This window comes from Gorilla gorilla, chromosome 4 (assembly GCF_029281585.2).
Source record: "Gorilla gorilla gorilla isolate KB3781 chromosome 4, NHGRI_mGorGor1-v2.1_pri, whole genome shotgun sequence".
Lineage (NCBI taxonomy): Eukaryota > Metazoa > Chordata > Mammalia > Primates > Hominidae > Gorilla > Gorilla gorilla.
In genome coordinates, this window is record NC_073228.2 from 159,948,407 (window position 1) to 159,968,572 (window position 20,166).

The window sequence follows — 20,166 nt, forward strand, 5'->3', positions numbered from 1 at the left end:
TTACACATATTTTTTGCATTGCGTGACACACTTATCTTTTAGATGCTATTTTGGAGAAAAGGTATTCAATATAACCTAACAGACAGGGATAGCAGGTAATAGTCCAGAGATTTTATTTTCAACTTTTATAATATTGTATTATAAAATATTACATTTTTTAAATTAAGGAAAATTATATGGTGAATACAGTATGCTAATCACCCAGCTTTAGCAAATCTTAAGATTTTGCAAAATTTGCTTCCTAGTTGTTTAAACAATAAAATATTTTCAGTGTTTAAAATCTCATACGGAAATAAATTGTTTTTATATTAACTTTTTCATTTCTGTTTGTAAGTGCATCAAATAATTATTAAGAAAAATTGGAAAATTTAAAAGGTCAAATGATGCATAATCTTACCACCCTGAGAGGAGGACTATTAGGATCATTTTGGTAAACTTTCTTTGTCATGCAGATGTTATATGCCTATATCTGGCAAATAGTTATCTTTTTATAATTTTATTATGGGAAATTTAAAACATATTAAAGTAAGGGGATAGGGTAGTGAAATCCTATCTACCCATAAGCAAACCTCAAAGGTTTCTAGTTCATGGGCAGTCTTGTATTATTACCCAACCCCTATTGGAGCAAATTCCCACCCATAGTAACACTTCTATAAGTAGTTCAGTGTTCATCCCTACAAGATGATATCCTCTTTATAAATATAAGAATGATATTATATCAAAGACATTAATACATCTTCAATATCAAGCATCTAATTACTTTTCAAATTATCGATTATTTTTTATGTATTGTTCGTAAATCAAGATCCAAGTGAGTTTCATCCATTAAAATAGACTTTCTTGTTTCCTAAGTCTCTATTAATCCATAGTTTTCCCATCACTGTTATTTTTCTTGTAATTTATATGTGGAAGACAATGGGGTTATTTGTCCTACAGACAGTCTCACAGTCTGAATGTTGCCAATTTCATCCCTCTGATATTATTTACAGCATTTTTCTCAGTCACCTGGATTTCCTATAAATGAGATTTAAGGATAACAACTTGATGTAATTTAGGTTGCATGTTTTTGATCACACGTAACTTCACCTATAAAGCTACATACTTCCATCAGGAGGCAGTGATGTCTTCTTACTCTTGAAATGTTAGCAGCCATTGATAATTATTGCCTAGATCTACTATTTTATTAGGGGCTACAAAATTTTGATCTTAAAATTTTATTATTTTGTCTTCATTTTTGGTGAAAAACTTCTACAAATGGAAACTTTTATCAGTATTTGATTATAGACCACAAAGAAAGGCAGCTTGTTTTTCTATTATTTACCATTTTCAAAATAATGATCTGGTTCTCCAAAGATGATCAATAAGAGGTTTTCTGTCTTCCTTTTTTCTTAGTATTATTATGATCTCATAGATTTAAATATATCTGCAGTGTTTTGATCATTTGCAGTTATTATTCTTGGTGATGCTCTAATTTTTCTATCCTTAATTTGCATTTCTCTTATTATATATGTGGCCAAGCTCACAGACTATGCACTTATTTTTCTTTAAATTTCCTATTGACATCCCCTTGCCTATTTTTCTAGACACTTACTAGAGTTTTTCTCTTCTATCTCCAGAAAATGTTTATATGTTAGGAATATTAACTCTTTGCTCTTATGAGATGAAAAGAGTACTCACAAAATACCATAAGCAATGTACAGAGATAAAGAACAAACTTGGAAAACATGTTTACGGTTTTTATCACAGGCAAAGATGAGTTCAGGTCTCAGCAGGAAAAAAGCATAACACAGTGATTGGAAGCCCAGACCCTGGACTCAAGACTCTCCTGCATTCTAATCCATGCTCTATAATGTTACACAAGTTACTTTAACACTCCGAGCCTTCCCATTCCCCATCTACAAAGTGGGAATCCTAACAATATTGTCTCATTGGTTTATTGGAAAGATTTCATGAGAAAATACAAGCTGAACAGTGCTGGCACATACAAGCTCAATAAATAATAGTTTCTGAGACTCTTCTTGTTGAGTGCCAATAATGATGATAGTCAACTGTGCTTTGTTAATGGCTTGGGGGTTGGGCAGTAATTCTACTCCTCTGAGCCTCAGACTCTTTGGGTTTACTCAACACATCAGTGTGGCAGGTCAGTCTCTACAGGTCCGCCTTTCCTGCTTGCCACCATAGAGTTAACAAGGAAATTGTGTAGCTTTGTTCAAACATCAGTCAGTGGAGGGTATCATTCATAAATGATTGATTCATTTTCCTATACAGATAATATGCCTATACAATGGCTCTGTATTACATACTTACTCTGTGCCTCTAAGAAATGGACATGAAACAGAGTCCATACTCTGAATAATTTGGTCTAGTAGGGAAGACACAAACACATTGTTGCCCATATTACTATTTTTTTCATCCTCCTAAAACCCTTGTAAAATACAACTAAGGTGTTATGCCCATTTTACAGGTAAGAGAATTCAGACCCAGCATGGCACCATTGTATTAATTCAAGGTCCCTTGAGGAGGTTTTACTTAAATCTAATACCCATTGAACTTCAACCCAGCTCTCAAGGGTTTGTATGTCCTGACTAGATGAAATGTCTTATATTTGTGTTTTTTCCTGTTTTCCTCCTTTCGGTAACTGGTCAGCTGACATTATTTTGGAAGGATTTTACTAAAGCAAAAATTAAATCCCGAAAATCATTTTACAGTGAATATTGGCAGCAAACAATTGCATACTTAGGTCCTTTCTAGATGCTGTTCTAAGTGCCTTAAAATTGATTATCACAAAGAACTCTTTGAGATAGATATCACCATGGTGTCTGTGATGCAGAAGAAGCACTGAGAGGTTAAATAACATGCCCAAGGACACAACTTGGGGGTGGCTGAGCCAGGAATCAAACCTAGGCAGGGATCTAATGCTTTTAGCCAGTATTATCTTTGCATTTTATGATATCAAAACAAAATAATATCCTTGTTGATAGTCTCCTAGAATGACAGGTTTTTGCTGAGCATCCTTTTTTGTGTGTTCACAGTGGTGTAATATTGTGGATCTGACTTCATGTGTCACTAAGAACAGGAGATCCAAGACTGCTCTTCTGGGGATGAGGTGATGCTGATCTATTTTCGCTGATATCAGTTATGCTGATCGTTTTAAAAAATTGTGTTGGGTATCTAGAGATATATGGAAAGCTAGCAAAAATAGCCCTTGGTAATTTAATCACCCATCTGTCTAAGTATGTGGTCCAATTCTTCCTTCACACTAGCAAGTAAGGAGAGTGTAGTGAAGTCAGCCATTGCCTGGTTTCGAGACAGCACAGAGGGCCCACTGTCTAGATTTGAGGCTGTGTGGGATAGCATGCTGCCCTAAGAATTTTGTTGGTATGTACATGATGTGTTGGTGCACTGGCATGCATGGAAGCTTATGGGGTGTGGTGTCTGAATGTGTGAATCCTAGAAAGAGTGGATGTATTTAGGGAAATCATACATACTCTTACTGTTTGGCTAGGAATGGGGACCACTTTCCTGGTAACAAAGACCAATTTCTTAAGGCAAAGGGGGGACCTGTATTTCTAGACAGCTAAATTAGAAAATGTCAGACTTGAAGAGGTGCTGGGTGGATGCACACAGAGTAGAGTCAGGGCGGGCATCTATTCTGTGTACATTCAATTCTAAAAGCACATCTACTTTTACTACTTGCACACCAGCAATGTCCAACCCATGTTTAAAAGTTTATGAGAGACACATATTTCATTAACTAGCCAAGAAGCCTATAAATCAGCAATTAGCCCAGGTGCCGGGAAATTTCCTAAAGCTTCATTTTAACATTCAGTGACATTTTTTCCAAGGTTCCTTTGATTTCACCATTCAATTTAAAAGGCTAACCAGGAAGGAAAATAATGCTAATGCACTGGCAAGAGATTAGATATCTAAAAGTCACTGGATGTTTTCTATAATCTTCAAAATCTAGCAGTACAGATTTTAGTTTGCTATTCCTCAGCGGTTTGTTTGTTGTCTAGACTAGAAATAAACAGAAGGGAAGGTATTTAATATTTAGCCAGCCAAAACTGGTGATTCTAGTTACAGTTGGACACGTAGATGCCCAAAGTATTTTATGTTTTATAGCCCCTACTTTGAGTATTATCATCTGCTAGAAAATATAATCAATATTTTGCAACTGAGGCTGACCACTTGTGGTGACTTGGTGCTGGGTATACAATCCATGTAGCTCATTCCAGTATGTAGTGGGACCACCTCTAGGCCTTCTGAGGAAATGTACCTTCTTCTATTTGTGTGCCTTTACTATTCTCAGCAGAGACTGAGCTGGGCCAGTTTTCAGTTAGACTATTAGGAGACTGAGATATTCCTTTGGATTTTAAGTTGTGTCATTTCTGAGTGTCAGAACTAGGTTTAATCAGCAATAAAACCTAGGAAAGAAGCAATGATTTTCAGCATGTTTGCTGAATGTCAATATGCTCCAGGGTCAGTTCTGAGTTTGAATCCCGACTTGTCACTTCCTAGTTATGTGATTTCAATCAGATTACTTAATGTCTCCAAACTCAATTTCCTTCTATGCAAATAGAGTAATACACATATTGGGAACCATTGTTGGCAACAGGAATGCTGTGTGTAGGTGTGTATACCTATATGGTATCTCCACGATCACACTTCTTAAGAGGTAAATCATCACAGCAATGCTTCTTTAATTCCCAGTAGGACCCAAATCTGTTGGCATAGTTTTTTTTTTTTTTTTTTTTTTTTTTTTTTTTTTTTTTTTTTTTTTTTGTTAAGTTATAAAGGAAAGAGGTTTAATGTACTCACAGTTCCACCTGGCTGGGGAAGCCTCACAATCACGGCAGAAGGCGAAAGTCACAACTTACATGGCAGCAGGGAAAAGAGAATTTCTGCAGGGAAACTCCCCCTTATAAAACCCTCAGATCTCATGAAACTTATTCAGTATCACAAGAACAGCACGGGAAAGACCCGGCCCCATGATTCAATTACCTCCCACAGGCTCCCTCCCATGACAGGTGGGAACTATGGGAGCTATAATTCAAGATGAGATTTGGGTGGGGGTGCAGCCAAATCATATCAAAGGCATATACCCAAAAGAAAGGAAATAAGTATATCAAAGACGTATCTGCACTCCCACATTTGTTGCAGAACTGTTCACAATGGCCAAGTTTTGGAAGCAACCCAAGTGTCCATCAGCAGATGAATTGATAAAGAAAATGTGGTACACATACACAATGAAGTACTATTCAGCCATAAAATAAAGAATGAGATCCTGTCATTTGCAGCAACATGGATGGAACTGGAGATCATTATGTTAAGTTTTAAATTTAAATTCATCATTAGATACATTTGGATCCATAGTTCATCCTTTCCCCCAGCACACTTCCGCTCAAAAATCTTAAGACCCACTTAGAGTTGCTAATACCTTCTGCTGCTCCCACTCTCCCTGGTTTTGCCTTCTCGGGATGCCCACCTCTCTTGGGAGTCTGTCTTGGTGCCAGGGTATCTGTGAAACCCGTGTCTGTGTGTGCTTTATGCTCACAGGAATCATTTTTAACACAACCTAACCATTAGAGAGGTGTGGTTCACACTCTGCCATCAGAGCAACCACTAATTGATACCTTTTGAAAAATGACAGATTCCCTGAAGTGTTCAAGGCCGCCTGACAGGCAGAGATGCAACCTACCTCTATGATTAGCACTCTCCCATGCAGACACTGGTGATTTAAGACATATGTTGTTCTTTCATGACATTATTTTGTTTCACATTATTCCTAGTATATACTTTCTCATTTTATTTTACCATATAATAGCATTAATCCCTTTATTATTTCCAAGGATTTCGAAAAAGCTAATTTCTGAAGCTGTGCCCTCTGGACCTAGTGTCCTTTACTGTGCCATGTGACATCTTGTTAATGGATAGTGGAATTTGGTGAATACTTTTTTGTTTCTTTGTTGAAGGAGGGAAATAAAGCAGAAAGAGGTGTGTATGGTGGGAGGTGAGGAGCAAAGTAAGGAAATGAGTGTTGTTCCCAAGAAAACCAAGAATTACAGAATTGTCTCTCTCTTCCAAGCAGAAATTGAGATATTTATGTCAGCACACGCTATATCACTACTTGAGATAATCAACAAATTTGTAGGAATTTGTCATGTCTACTCATATCTGGGCAAAGTTAGGAAATTACAAAAGATAAAGAAAAACTGCTGGAACAAAGGCTTAATGAAGGTAGGAATAAAGTCACTATTATCTTCTACCATATCCCCAGTCTTTAACAAAGTGCATGGCAAAGATTATATACTTCATAAACATTTGCTTTGTAAATGTGCTTTGGATCACATCCTTGGATGACTTAGAATGGATTGTAAGTACCTTTTCTCTGAAGCATTGTAACTATTTATTAGGTAGGGATGTCACTAAACCTGAAAGGTAGGTGACATATTTTTATGTCATTACTACCTGACCATAGACAGTTTCTTAATATCAGTTAAGAAAAGAAGAAAGAGAGATGCATTTGGATAGACTTGAGACTAGAATTCTCAAAGCAGTCAGCACAATTTCTTTAATAACTCCGTCTATCATTGTGCTGAATTACAGCATTGTTTGCTTCCAATGTTGTGTCTCTTGGCTTCAGAATGCAGGAATAATTGTAGACTGTGACTTGACATTCCAGAACCGAGGCCAAAATCATCCTCAAATTGCTGGGTACGAGAAAGCAGACAATAAATGAATCAGAAAACATGACTTTCTCGTGTTACAATGTTCCGCCATCTGCCCAGGAATGTGGGGGCAGCTGGGGTAACTGCATACAACTGATCCTGGAGATGGTCCAGACAAAGTTGCCCAAAGTCATTAAGGGCTACAAAAGCAATGTCATATGATAAAAGATGGAACGATTCAGAATCCAGTGGGAACTAAGATGAAGGTAGATACATTTATGAAATGTCATCCAGAATATAAGCCTGCAGCAGTAAAAACTTTAAAAATAAAGAACAGTAAAAGTTTATTGAGCACTAACATTATGCACAGTAATGAATGATTTACCTATGACTTCGTTTCTTTTGCATAAACATCCTAGAGGGATAGGTATTTTCGTCATCTCTCTTTTATAGAAAAGAAATATGATACTTAGAGAAGTTGATTATCTTGGCCAGGGTTCCACAGTGGTGGAACCGGAACGTGAACCGCAGTAGTAAACCCCAAAGCCTAGTTCTTAAACATTGCACCATATTTCCTTACCATTTTTAGACTACTGAGGATAAGGGAGGCTTTTATTAGTTAAAAAAAGAAAATGATCATTTTTGGGAGCTGAAGATCTTCAAAGGTATTTATGTTACCGCAATGAGGGGTAACAAAATAAAAATGAGGGGTACCCCAGGGAGAGGAAGGGACAACCCTAAAGGCAAATGACAAATTGGTGACCAAATTAGGTTTAGATCTAAAGTCCTTTGATGGCTGCCCAATACCTTTTCCCTAAATGCATCTCTTCCCTTTTTTGTTGTCTAACCCTGGATTCCTTTACTTCATACTTTTTATAGTAAAGCAGGGACTGAGAGTTGAGGGAATGACAAGAAATAATGGCATGGAAGCAAAGGCAGAAAATCTGAAAACGACATGATGAAAGTAACAACGAGATTTCAGTATTAGCCTGTAAGCAGAGTCATCCCAATACATGCCACACATACTCTTTAGAGTATCTCCTAGAAATAGTTTTGGGGCTTTTGTTTGCTAGCTTCCCAAATACAACTAACATTCATCTTTTGCATCACACTCCAGACTATACCAATCCTTTTCCTAAGCCCAACACTAGAAGACATTCATCTAGTCAGTATTCCATAGTTGTCAAAAATACTGGAGATGGAATGCTTTTGGTTCAAACCAGGCTCAGCCACTTATCAGCTGAGTGGCCTTGAGGTTTACTTAACCTTACTGTCTGCTTATTCATTCATTCAAAAAATATTTATCGAGCTCCAGTTTTGTGCAAGGCTATCAGTGAAGTGAAGTGCTGGAGACACAGCAGAATACCAGAGATAGAATTTCTTGCATGCATGGAGTTTACATTTTATTGGGGGATGACAGATAATAAACAGGTGGACATGTAATACATCAAAAAGACTTTTAAATCTAGAGAAAGAGGGATGAGATATGTGGTATGAGTTTACAGTTTTAAGCAGGGTAATTTTACAAGGGTCCTCACTGGAAAGGTAACATTTGAGCAAAGACGTGAAACAGTGAGGAGAAAAGTTTCCCAGGTAGAGGGAATGATGAGTTCAAAGGCTCCTAATAGAATTAGAGGTGTGTTAGACGAGCAGCATGGCTAGAGAGGAATAAATGAGGGGGAAAAGAGTGGAAGATGAGGACGGTGGTAAGAGAGATGCATCAAACATCAAGCAGGATCTTTATGGCCATTGTAACAACTTTAACTTTGAGTCTGAGTGAGGTGGAAGGTTTTGAGCAGGGGAGTGTCATTCTCTTACATGGGTCTGGTGGAGAGTACCAGCCCTAGTCTGAGAGAGCCTGCTGTGCAACCTTGTAGATCTTTAATGATGTCTTGCACCAGCATGGTAGTAAAAGACCTAAAAAAAAAAAAAAGGTCAGCTGCTGGATTTATTCTGAAGATAGTGCCACCAGAATGTGCTGATGAAATGGACAATGTGAGGTATATAGGCAAGACAGGCATCAAGGTTTACTTGGAGGGTTTAGGCCTGACCAACTGGGTGAATAAAATTGCCATTGACTGAGAAGGCATAAACTTAGAAGAAGGAGGGCTTTAGTATTTTCCAGGTGGAAGCTGGTGGTGCTGGTGACTAAGTCATGACCTCAGTTGGGTCATCTTATATCTGACATGCCCAAGTAGAGTTGCTGAAGAGTCAGTTGATTGAGTTTAGAGTTCAGGGAAATATCTGGGCCTGGAGACAAATCTCAGAGTTGTCAGAGTATAAATGGTATCTCAAGCTGTGGACCTGGAAGATGTACCTGGTGAGAAAGTGTGTATAGAGAAGAGGCTCAGGACTGAGCCCTAAGATCTCCTTGTGTTAGAAATTGGGAGGTTGAAAAGATGCAACAGAGGTAGCCAAGATGGAGTGGCCAGTGGTAGCAGTAAGATTGGTACCTTAGAAGTCAAGAGAGGGAGGTATTTCAAGGTGGAGTGATGCACGGTCTCCTTGTCTTGCTTTGATGATAGACCAGTGTTAAACACATTGTTTTTGTATACTAAAGATTTGCTTGACACACGGATTGAACTATGCCACAGACAATGAATTATCATGGAAAATCACTTTTGCTCTCCCATCCTCAGTTTCCCCGTAAGTTAAATGAGCAAATTTGATTTGTTAAGTCCTAAAATACCTTCCAGCCTTGATATACTATGAAATTTTTTTTGGGTATGATTCTTTAATTCAGTCAAGACTGAATCCATTCAGGGATTCTGCAATTTTATGACAAACAGAATCTAAAGTATCTTTTGTTTAGTCTCTCCAAACCAAATGGCCTTTAATTTAATATCACTCTGTCTTGTTTTTGTTTTTCTTTATGGACATTGTCTTTCTCTGTTGATTTTGTAGACTTGGAAGAAACCTGCATCCTCAGGGATTTGGAGAAGGTTATACTGGAACCTGTGTGAAGGCTGAGACAACTGTCCCTTTTGTGGTGGCCTGAGGGGATTTTCTTAATCCCAATGTTGCCCTGAAATTTATGTCCAGGATTCAAAAAGTTTAGGACTGCTAAGGTATGAGTTTCTGACTTTATTATTTTCTAAGACAAATGTGAACATTTAAAGATATTTATCCATATTTGCAGCCTTTCTCCTCCCCCTTTCCCTGACCTTCTTCTCTTTACTTTGTCTCTTAAAGGAAAGATCTTTTCTATCTTGAAAAGATCCCATCACTTATGGGATGTGTTACCACAGGTAAAGATACAATGGTGGAAACTGAAGGAAGCCTGCATTGTCTATATAATAAAGAGGTGGTCAGAGGGCAAAGACAAAGCATGCAGAGAGGTTTGTGCAGGTGTCTCAGCTAGAAAGAAAAGAGAAATGGGGGTAGATACTTATGTGATAAAAGACTTCAGGTAAAGAGATGAGTAAAGAAGTGGTGCTGTGTAATACACTGTTTATTCATATTTACAGTGTCCACAGGAGACTTTGACAAAATTTTGTTATTCCTTAAGGTCTTTAGGGGAGCTGTCTTTGTATTTATTTTGGAACAGACTCTAAGTTGAAGTCAAAAGGTCTCGATTATTTTTTCTAGTTCAAGTGATAATTATCACAGTAATGATAATTAGACACTAATCAACAAAGTATGCATTTGCATGCATATAAATACATCCTTATACACATACAAAAACATGTACATATAAATATATATAATTTATTGAATGGTATCTCTGTGTGTGTGTATGTGTGCGCACATGTGTATATGCATATATATGTATATATATATAGAGAGAGTGTTGGGGAGGGAGGGACAGATGGAGGGAGGGGAGAGAGAGAATGCTTAGAACCACCATTTGTGTAGTCTGTATTGTGAGTCAGGCATTGTGCTATGAGCTTTGAATAAAAATACTATAAGCACAACTCATAACAACCATCTGGAATAGGGATTTCTGTTCTGGGAAACCAAAGGGGAGACAAGTAAAAAGATTTTCTAAGACTGTGTAGCAAGAAAGGGTCAGGGGCCAGGCTCATTCCCACACTTAGTAGAATTTAAGTCTCTGTGCTCACTGTAGAGAGTAGTAGGATTGCATTCACTGCTGGTTAAAAGCACTGGGGAAAAGATGATTTTACAGCTTAGAACCACATGGCATGTTCAAGAGAAGTTGTAGGATGTCTCTGAAAATTCCATTGGTAACTCATTTGATGCCCTTTTAATCTCCTTCCAAAAAGAAAGAAAAATAATCCTTCATAACCCAAAGGTTTCTGGGAACTGGGAGAACAATGTAGGTGAGATGTGGCATTGGCTCTCTTCTCCTGGCACCGTAAGTCATATGTCATGCACGTGCAAGGTAGAAGTGTGGAGCTGTTGAATATCACATTAGTTACAGTCACAGGCCTGCTGTCATTTTATTTCTGAATTTCTCACTGCTAGAGTAAGTGTGGTGTATGCTCTTAGCTAGTCATGAATGGGCCTTCCTTTGAGGATGAAGCACTTTCTATCTAGTATTCCCAAATGCCAGTGAATAAATGATTGAGCTGTGATGTTCACATTGCCTGTAGAACCGCTAGAAAGCTGCTGAGAGATGGGCCAACATGTAAGAGGGAGCATTTCAAATACACACTCCTCCTTCTCTAGTCGGAATAACTTTGTCTTTTTTTTTTTATGAAGTAGATTAATTATTTTTCTCTTTTTGACATCTTTAAGGAAGTTTCAGTATAAATACTTAGTAGGAATTCATTTTTCATTAACATGGTTTCAAGGACCAAATAGGTAATTAACCATTCATAAAAGAAAAATACAACACAGTGTACCTTTATTGAGTCCTTGTACAAGTATAAACAGTCTACAAAATTGATGTATAGTTGTGGTACAGTTACTTCTTCCCACTCATTCTTTTATTATTATTATTATTATTATTATTATTATTATTATTATTATTTTGGAGATGGAGTCTCACTTTGTTGCCCAGGCTGGAGTACAATGGCACAATCTCGGCTCACTGCAACCTCCACCTCCCAGGTACAAGTGATTCTTCTGCCTCAGCCTCCTAAGTAGCTGGGATTGCAGGCGCCTGCCACCACGCCTGGCTAATATGTTTGTATTTTTTAGGAGAAATGGGGTTTTGCCATATTGTCCACGCTGGTCTCGAACTCCTGAACTCAAGTGATCCTACCGCCTCAGCCTCCCAAAGTACTGGGATTACAGGCGTGAGCCACCATGCCCGGCCTTTCCACATATTCTTGATCTATTGGAAAGGAAAACTAGAAAGTTATCTGCTTGTCCTCAAAAACCTAGAGAAGCTTAGGGGTTTGGGTTGGGATTTTGATTACTGAGGTTTTTTGGCTTTGAGAGTATCGAACTTTAATTCAGAATGTCTGCTCTGTCAAGAATATTCACTTAGATGCCAGCTACTTACAACATAAATTTAGAAAAGTTTTAAAGGACTTGGCTAAAAAAAATTTTCTGGTTTAGAGACCAATCGACCATTAAGGGGAAAATAAAGCTCCCTCTGATTGTTGACAGAGGATGCAGGGCAAAGAATGCCTGTTCTGCTGTGCATGTTCATCACAGGGCTCTGTTCAGCTGTAGTATGTATAAAGATGTGCCTGTGTCTGTTCACAGACCAAAACCCAGTTTCCAGGAAAGAAGAAGGAAATGAGGCAGTGTTGTTACTATCAACCTGCCTAATGCTTCCTGGCTCCTGTGCTCTGGTGCATGGAACAGATTTTTCAGATGTCTTTTCAAGTGCAGACACTATTAATTAGTGGCTATGGAACTAGTCTTTAGAAAAGGCAAATCAAAGTTCCAATAAAGCTCCTGTATGAACATTAGAAAGGCCATCTAATTCTTCTAAGCCTATGCTGTTTAAAGTATGTTTTGTAAGTCAGCAGCATCAGCATCATCTGAGCTTGTTAGGCATGCAAATTCTTCGACCGTTTCCCAGGCTTACTATTTGACTTTACTAAGTCAAACTTCTTGGAGTAAGGTCCAGAAATCTGTTTTTGTTTAATAAGCCATCCAGATAATTCATATGCTTTGCTAAAATTTAAAAACCACTGCTCAACCTGATCTCTGAAAAATAAGGGAGCTTATAAAAATTTGGTGTCTAAAAACTAGGAGAATCTAAGAATATTAATGACCCATATGCCTTAGTGTGTGTGTATGTATATATTTGTATGTGTATATAGTGAATACATACACAAATATATATGCATATGACATCAAAAGGGAAAAAACTTTTTCAAAAAATCATAAGCAAAGTTACTGAGGTTTTAATTACTGCATTTGAAATCTACAAAATGGAAAAAATAGATATAAAATTAATTTAAAAACTAAACTTAAAATAGCTGTCATTATATATAAATGAGTCCATACAATAGAGTAATCCAGACATCGAGGCTCATGCCTGTAATCTTAGTGATTTGAGAGGCCAAGAGGAGAAGATTGCACGAGGTCAGGAGTTCAAGACCAGCCTGGGCAACATAGCAAGACCTGTTTCTAAAATAAAATAAAATAAAATAGAAAAGAAAAGAAAAGAAACTAGCCAGGCATCGTAGCATGTACCTATAGTCCTAGATACTCAGGAGGCTAAGGTGAAGAGATTGCTTGCGTCCAAGAATTTGAGGTTACAGTGAGATATGACTGTGCCACTGCACTGCAGACTGGGTGACATAGTGAGACTCTGTCCCTATAAAAATAAAAATAAATAATAAAACAATAGAGTTCTGAAATAGGTACACAGATATATATAGTCAACTGACTTTTAACAAGAGCACCACATTAATTCAAAAGAAACAGGAAAAATTGCTTCAACAAATAGTACAAAACAGCCGGATATTTATGTAAAAACTAAAGAAGCTTAATTTCTACCTTATACCATACACAAAAAATCAGTTTGAGTCAGAGCACAGACTGAAACATAAATGCAAAAAAAACAAACAAAAAAAAACCACCAGAGATCTCCTGGAACAAAAGCTAGAATACCTTTGTAACTTCAGGAGGAAAAGATTTCTTAGAAAGGACACAAATGCACAAACCATAAGAAGAAATAAATACTTTAAACTTCATGAAAATTAAAAGCATCTACTCATCAAAAAATACCACCAAGAAAATAAAGAGATGGACCACAGACTAGGAGAAAATAGTTGTAATACATATATTTAACATATATATGAACATTCACTTCATAAAACTAGATAAAATAGCCAACAAAGACAAGCAGTGGTGCTTAATTTGCATTGCACCACAATGAGATACTTCTACACGCTTATCAGAATGGCTAAAAATAAAATGAATGAGAGCACCAAAAGTTAAAAGGATGTGAAGTAACCACAGTTCTCATACATTACTGGTAGAATTGTGTAATGTTCCAATCACTTTGAAAACCAATTTGGCAGTTTCCTATAAAGTTGTCCAAGTATCTGCTTTAAGACCTAGAAATTCCATTCCTAGGTATTTATCAGACAGGATTGAAAACATTTGTGCACACATTTTCTTTATAACTTTAATTATAATAATTCAATCCTGAAAACAACTCAGATGTCTAACCAAAAAAAATGGATAAACTCTTACATATTCATAAAGTAGATGATATGGTTTGGCTCTGGGTCCCCACCCAAATCTCGTCTCTAATTGTAAAATTCCCACGTGTCAAGGTAGGGACCTGGAGGAAGGTGATTGTATCATGGAGGTGGTTCCCCCATGCTGTTCTGGTAGTGAGTGAGTTCTCATGAGCTCTGATGGTTTAAAAGTGTTTGGCAGTTCCCCTCTCCCTCTCTCTCTCTTCTGCCAGCATGTAAGACATGCTTTCTTTCCCCTTTGCCTTCTGCCATGATTGTAAGTTTCCAGAACTGTAAGTTGATTAAACCTCTTTTCTTTATAAATTACCCAGTCTCAGGTAGTTCTTTATAGCAATGTGAAAATTGACTAATATAGTAGAATACTATTCAACAATAAAAAGACTGTCACACATAATAACATGGACAAATCTCAAAAATAGTATGGTGTAGGTGAAAGAAGTCTAACACCAAAAATAACTTGTATAATTTTATGTATATGAAATTAGAGAATAGTTAGAACTAATCTATGATGACAGAAATCGGCTCAGTGCTTGCTTCTGGTGAGGTGTTGCCTGGGAAATGTTCATGAGGGAAATTTCTAGGATGATGGAAATGTTCTGTGTCTTGATATGCATTATCAAAGCTGATTAAATGATACACATATTAAGCATTTCACTGCATGTAAATTATATTTCAATTTTAAAATGCATTAAAATTTTGTTAGGAACTGCCATTAATTACGTACTTTGTTCAAAGTGCTTTTCTTTAAATGCATAAACTCATTTGATCCTTGAAACAACTCTCTGGGATAGGTATCATTATTCCTAATGTACAGATGTAGAAACTGATACTGAGAAAAGTTAAGGAATTTGCTCCAAATCATACTGCTTGGTCACAGAAGCTGAATTCAAGTGTCAGTCCGTCTGACTCCAAGGCCTGGCTTAACCATCATGTTACTACTCATTTGGCATAAGTGCCTATGACCCCATCTTTTTCTTTTGAACTTTTATTTTAGGTTCAAGGGTACGTGCGAAGCTTTGTTATGTAGGTAAACTAGCGTCACAGGGGTTTGCTGTACAGATTATTTCATCACCCAGGTATTAAGCCTAGTACCCTATAGTTATTTTTTTCTGCTCCTCTCCCTCCCTCAACTCTCCACCCTTAAGTACACCCCAGTGTCTGTTGTTCCCTTCTTTGTGTTCATGAGTTCTCACAATTTAGCTTCCACTTATAAGTGAGAACGTGAGGTATTTGGTTTTCTGTTCCTGTGTTGGTTTGCTTAGGATGATAGTCTCCAGCTCCGTCCATGTTCCCACATTAAACATGATGTTGTTCTTTTTTATGGCTGCATAGGATTCCATGGTGTATATATACAACATTTTCTTTATCCAATCTGCCATTGATGGGCATTTAGATTGATTCATTGTCTTTGCTATTCTGAATAGTGCTGCAATGAACATTCATGCACATGTGTCTTTATGGTAGAATTATTTATATTCCTCTAGGTATATATTCAGTAATGGGATTGCTGGGTCAAATGGTAATTCTGCTTTTAGCCGTTTGAAGAATCACCATACTGCTTTTCACAGTGGTTGAACTAATTTATACTCCCACCAACAGTGTATAAGTGTTCCCTTTTCCCTGCAACCTCACCAGCATCTGTAATTTTTTGACTCTTTAGTAGTAGCCATTCTGACTGGTGTGAGATGGTATCTTGTAATGGTTTTGATTTGCATTTCTCTAATGATCATTGATATTGAGCTTTTTTTCACATGCTTTTTGGCCACATGTATTTCTTCTTTTGAAAAGTATTTATGTCCTTTGCCTACTTTTTAATGGGGTTGCTTGTTTTCTTCTTGTAAATTTAAGTTCCTGGTAGATGCTGGACATTAGACCTTTGTCATATGCATAGTTTGCAGATATTTTCTTCCATTCTGTAGGTTGTTTACTCTGTTGAAAGTTACTTTTTATTTGTTTGCAGTATAGATGCTCTTAAGTTTAATTAGATTCCACTTGTCAATTTTTGCTTTTGTTATGATTGCTTTTAGTGTCTTTGTCATGAAATCTTTGCCCATTCCTATGTCCAGAATGGTATTTCCTAAGTTGTATGACTCCATCTTTATTCCAGGCCAGTTGTGAGGAAATAGTCTCTTGAAGAGGCTACCAGAATAGCCCATTAGGGACAGTGGTTGTTAAATAAATGCATTCTGTATTTCTCGTTTTTCTTTTCTTTCTTTTTTTTTTTTTTTTTTGAGATGGAGTTTTGCTCTTGTCACTCAGGCTGGAGTACATTGGTGCAATCTTGATCACCACAACCTCTGCCTCTCCCAGGTTCAAGTGATTCTCCTGCCTCATCCTCCAGAGTAGCTGGGATTACAGGCACCCACCACCATGCCTGGCTAATTTTTTTGTATATTTAGTAGAGATGGGGTTTCACCACGTTGGCCAGGCTGGTCTCAAACTCCTGACCTTATGTGATCCACCGGCCTCGGCCTCCCAAAGTGCCGTGATTACAGGCATGAGCCACCACGCCCGGCCAGCATTCTGTATTTTTCTAATAATTATGGTGACATTAAAGTTAATAGCAAATATTACTTCTGCCCTCAAGGATCATTGCTTTAAAGTGCTCTAATACAAGTCTGCTTTCTCAGGGTGAACCTTCTAGATCATGGACCATAATATAAATTCTAGAGCCAGAAACTGTGTAATATGCAGTTTAGAAAACCCCATATGACTTGCAGAGGCAATGTCATTTAATAAAGAGCTCTGGTGTGAGACTGCCTTGGCTCAAGTCCAGATGGTTCTACTTTCTGGGTGTATGACCAATGACAAGTCACTGAACTGCTCCAGACCTCAGTTTCTTCATTCATAGGATGGGGATGATTCTCATACCTACCTGATACAAAGTAAGGATTAAATAAAATTATGCTGCTAAAAAACTAATATGTGATGGTTACTTACAAGCCCTCTATAAATGTTAGGCTGCTGTTTGGGGTTTTAGAGATTATATGAACAATGACATTCCTAAGCCAGAGAATAATCTAATTTCCTGTTGTATGTGGCAGCTCAGGGTCCCTGTGTGTGTCTATGTATTCACTTAATTTTAGCTGAAAGCAAAATGCTGTTGTTTTCTAAAAACTATATCAGTGTTTTATTATAAGAATTTGCAACCTTGGAATGAAGTGGACCCTGTTGCTCAACAGAAAAAAAAAGGCATTTAATTACTATATAGGAAATTGTGTTGAGGAAAAATTGTCATTAAATATAATTGTTATGCTTTATCTGTCCAGAATGATTGAAAGCAGCCTGAAACTATTTAGCATGTTTAACAGATATCAGCAAGGTTAATTGTTTGGGAACATCGAAGAGCTGAATTCCTCTGTGCACCTCCACAATTTGTATTACTGTCATATTATTTTCTTCATGACTTCAGCATCAGTCTTTATTTTATCTGTAGCATTTGAAGACTTGATTTCCACAGTACAATTTAAAAGCCAGAAAAAATGCAAATATGTGCAAGCTAACAGTGCTTTTCCTATAAGGAAAAATTAATTAGTCTATTACCAAGTTGCTATATAAGTAGAAAATCTCTATGCACCTCCAAGTAATGTTGTCAAAAGGAAATTAGAGACTGCTTTTGTGGGTAGGTTTTGTTATTGTTTCTCATAGTCATCACTGAGGGTGGGGAGATGGGTGACTTGGAAGAATAATTTTTCAGGTACTGTCAGGTGTACCTGGAGGGGTGTGTTTTTGTGTGTGTGTGTGTTTGTGTGTGATGTGTCTGTAGATAAGTATTTTCTTCTCTGGGATCTTTCTTATCAGTGAATCTTATGCTGGTTTTGTAGAAGTCCTAATATTCATGTGGATCGCTTTTGCACTTGTCTGTTTTCTTTGGATGTGGAAATGATGATTTTTATATTTTTGTGCCTCACAGCACAGCAGCGGAACTGTGGCTAACTTATCAAGTCTTATGACGGCCCTTCTCTTAAAACTTTCTTTAGCCCTCACTAAATTTCTCTGAAAATTCATCATGCACTGAAATTTTGTCTCAGATAATAAATATCTTAGTGTCAAACATGGAGAGGATCAGCAGAAGGGAATCATGATTTCTTGTGAAAAGAGAAGAATCCGGCTGGATAATTTTGAATGTCACTTTCTACAGCTGGTTTTATTTCTTTATTCTGCCAGTATACACTGAGTCCCTGTTGAGTCAGGAGTTATACTGAGCTTGGCCACTTCATATCGATGTGACACCTACCTTCTCTTTTGGATCTCAATTTCCTCAAATGTAAAATGAGTGTTTGTATCAGATAAGCCTAGAGCTCAGCAAAGATTGCAGTTTCATTCAATTTCAAGTGAATTAGTAATTAATGTTGCTACAGGAGCACTCTTTGAGCATGTGTGACAAACTGTAAGTGTTGACTCTAACATGGAATATGAAGGTCAAAACAGATTGAGCTAAAGAAATTTTATATAAATTCTATAAAAGACTTTTTGCTGAATTTTAGCATTTACTCTCTTCAATGAGACCTTGAAATGCCATTCAGAATGTCTTATCTGAAATATAATTTCATTTTTTCACTTATATATTCCAGAGATATTCTGTTCTTTTCTTCCTACTTCCAATAATAGTTCTTACAAAGTTATTCTCATTTTATGGATGAGGAAACTAAGAAAGAGAGGTCAAGCAGCTTTCTTGAAACCACCCTGGTGGATTAAAATTCTCTCATGTGATCTTTGCGTTGGGCCCTTAAAATGCATGTAACGGGCTCAGTTCTAGTCCCAAGGTTTTTTGGTCCTGCCGAACTAAAGGATACTTCCTTTAATGTTCTTCGATTCTGCTTCTGATTCTGGTAGCAGCAGAATGTGGTTTTTGCCTTTATTTTTTTTGTGTCTAATTCAAATAGTTACTGTTTTAGGAATAGTCTCTTTTTGACAGTTACTGAAAAAAAGATCTGTGTTTTTCCCCTTGAGCATTATGTTTTGCAGTCTGTTTGTTTACTTGGGTTGAATTTTACCCAAGGTCTTTGAAACTTAACAAAATCTCAGTTGCTGCTGGGTTCAAAATCTTGTACAGATTTAGGTCTTATTTGCCGGGTTAAAACACACACACACACACACACACACACACAGTTTCTCTCTCTGTCTCTCTCCAACACAAGAAATGGCCATTTTAACTTTTTTCTGCAGTTTTAAATATATTGTTTTCATAACTAAGCAAATATAACATAGGTTAAAAATCTCTCCACTGAAATTCACATCTCACAGAAAGACCTTTTGTTCCCCCTTCAACTTGTTTATTCTTCCCCTTTGCTTTGCTGCGAAACCCACCCACTCTTGGTCCATTTCTTTTCATGAGACTTTTTCAAATGTTTACACCAGTACACCAGCATTTTCCTCATATTTAGCCTGGATTGAGGAGTCAATCTATGCCCATCTCATATATTTGTTATGAAGATCAAAGTGGCATAAATGTGAAAATGCTTTGAAAACTATCCCGCTCCCCTGCTGCCTGAAGGACTGTCTAAAGAGCTTCACTTACAGTACACCATCTTCCCATTCCATTTGCCTTGTGTCATGTCTTTTTACTCATTCCCTTCTCTTCTCTTCCCCCAGTCTTTCCACCAGCTTCAGTGAATGTCTCCATTTATTAGAAACATGCCATGTCCTTTTATATCACCTCTCTTGTGCACTTGCTGGTTCTTTTGCTGTAGTGCTCACACCAACAGCAACAAATCTCGAAAACCCCTCATCTTTAAAGTTCCAGTACAGAAAACCAAACACCACAGGTTCTCACTCATAGGTGGGAATTGAACCATGAGAACACTTGGACACAGGGTGGGGAACATCACACACTGGGCCTGTCGTGGGGTGGGGGGGGGGCGGGGAGGGATAGCATTAGGAGATATACCTAATATAAATGATGAGTTAATGGGTGCAGCACA

The 20,166-nt window shown here is 37.4% G+C and overlaps 1 protein-coding gene across 2 annotated transcripts in view; it reads left to right on the forward strand.

Moving 5' to 3' along the window:
* SGCD (sarcoglycan delta) overlaps nt 1-20,166 on the forward strand; it is a 1,041,370-nt gene that overhangs the window by 388,309 nt on the left and 632,895 nt on the right. For both annotated transcript variants that reach the window (XM_055387285.2, XM_055387286.2), the window contains exon 2: nt 9,573-9,736. The gene's annotated coding sequence lies outside the window, so the exon portion shown is untranslated. The remainder of the gene's footprint in view (nt 1-9,572; nt 9,737-20,166) is intronic.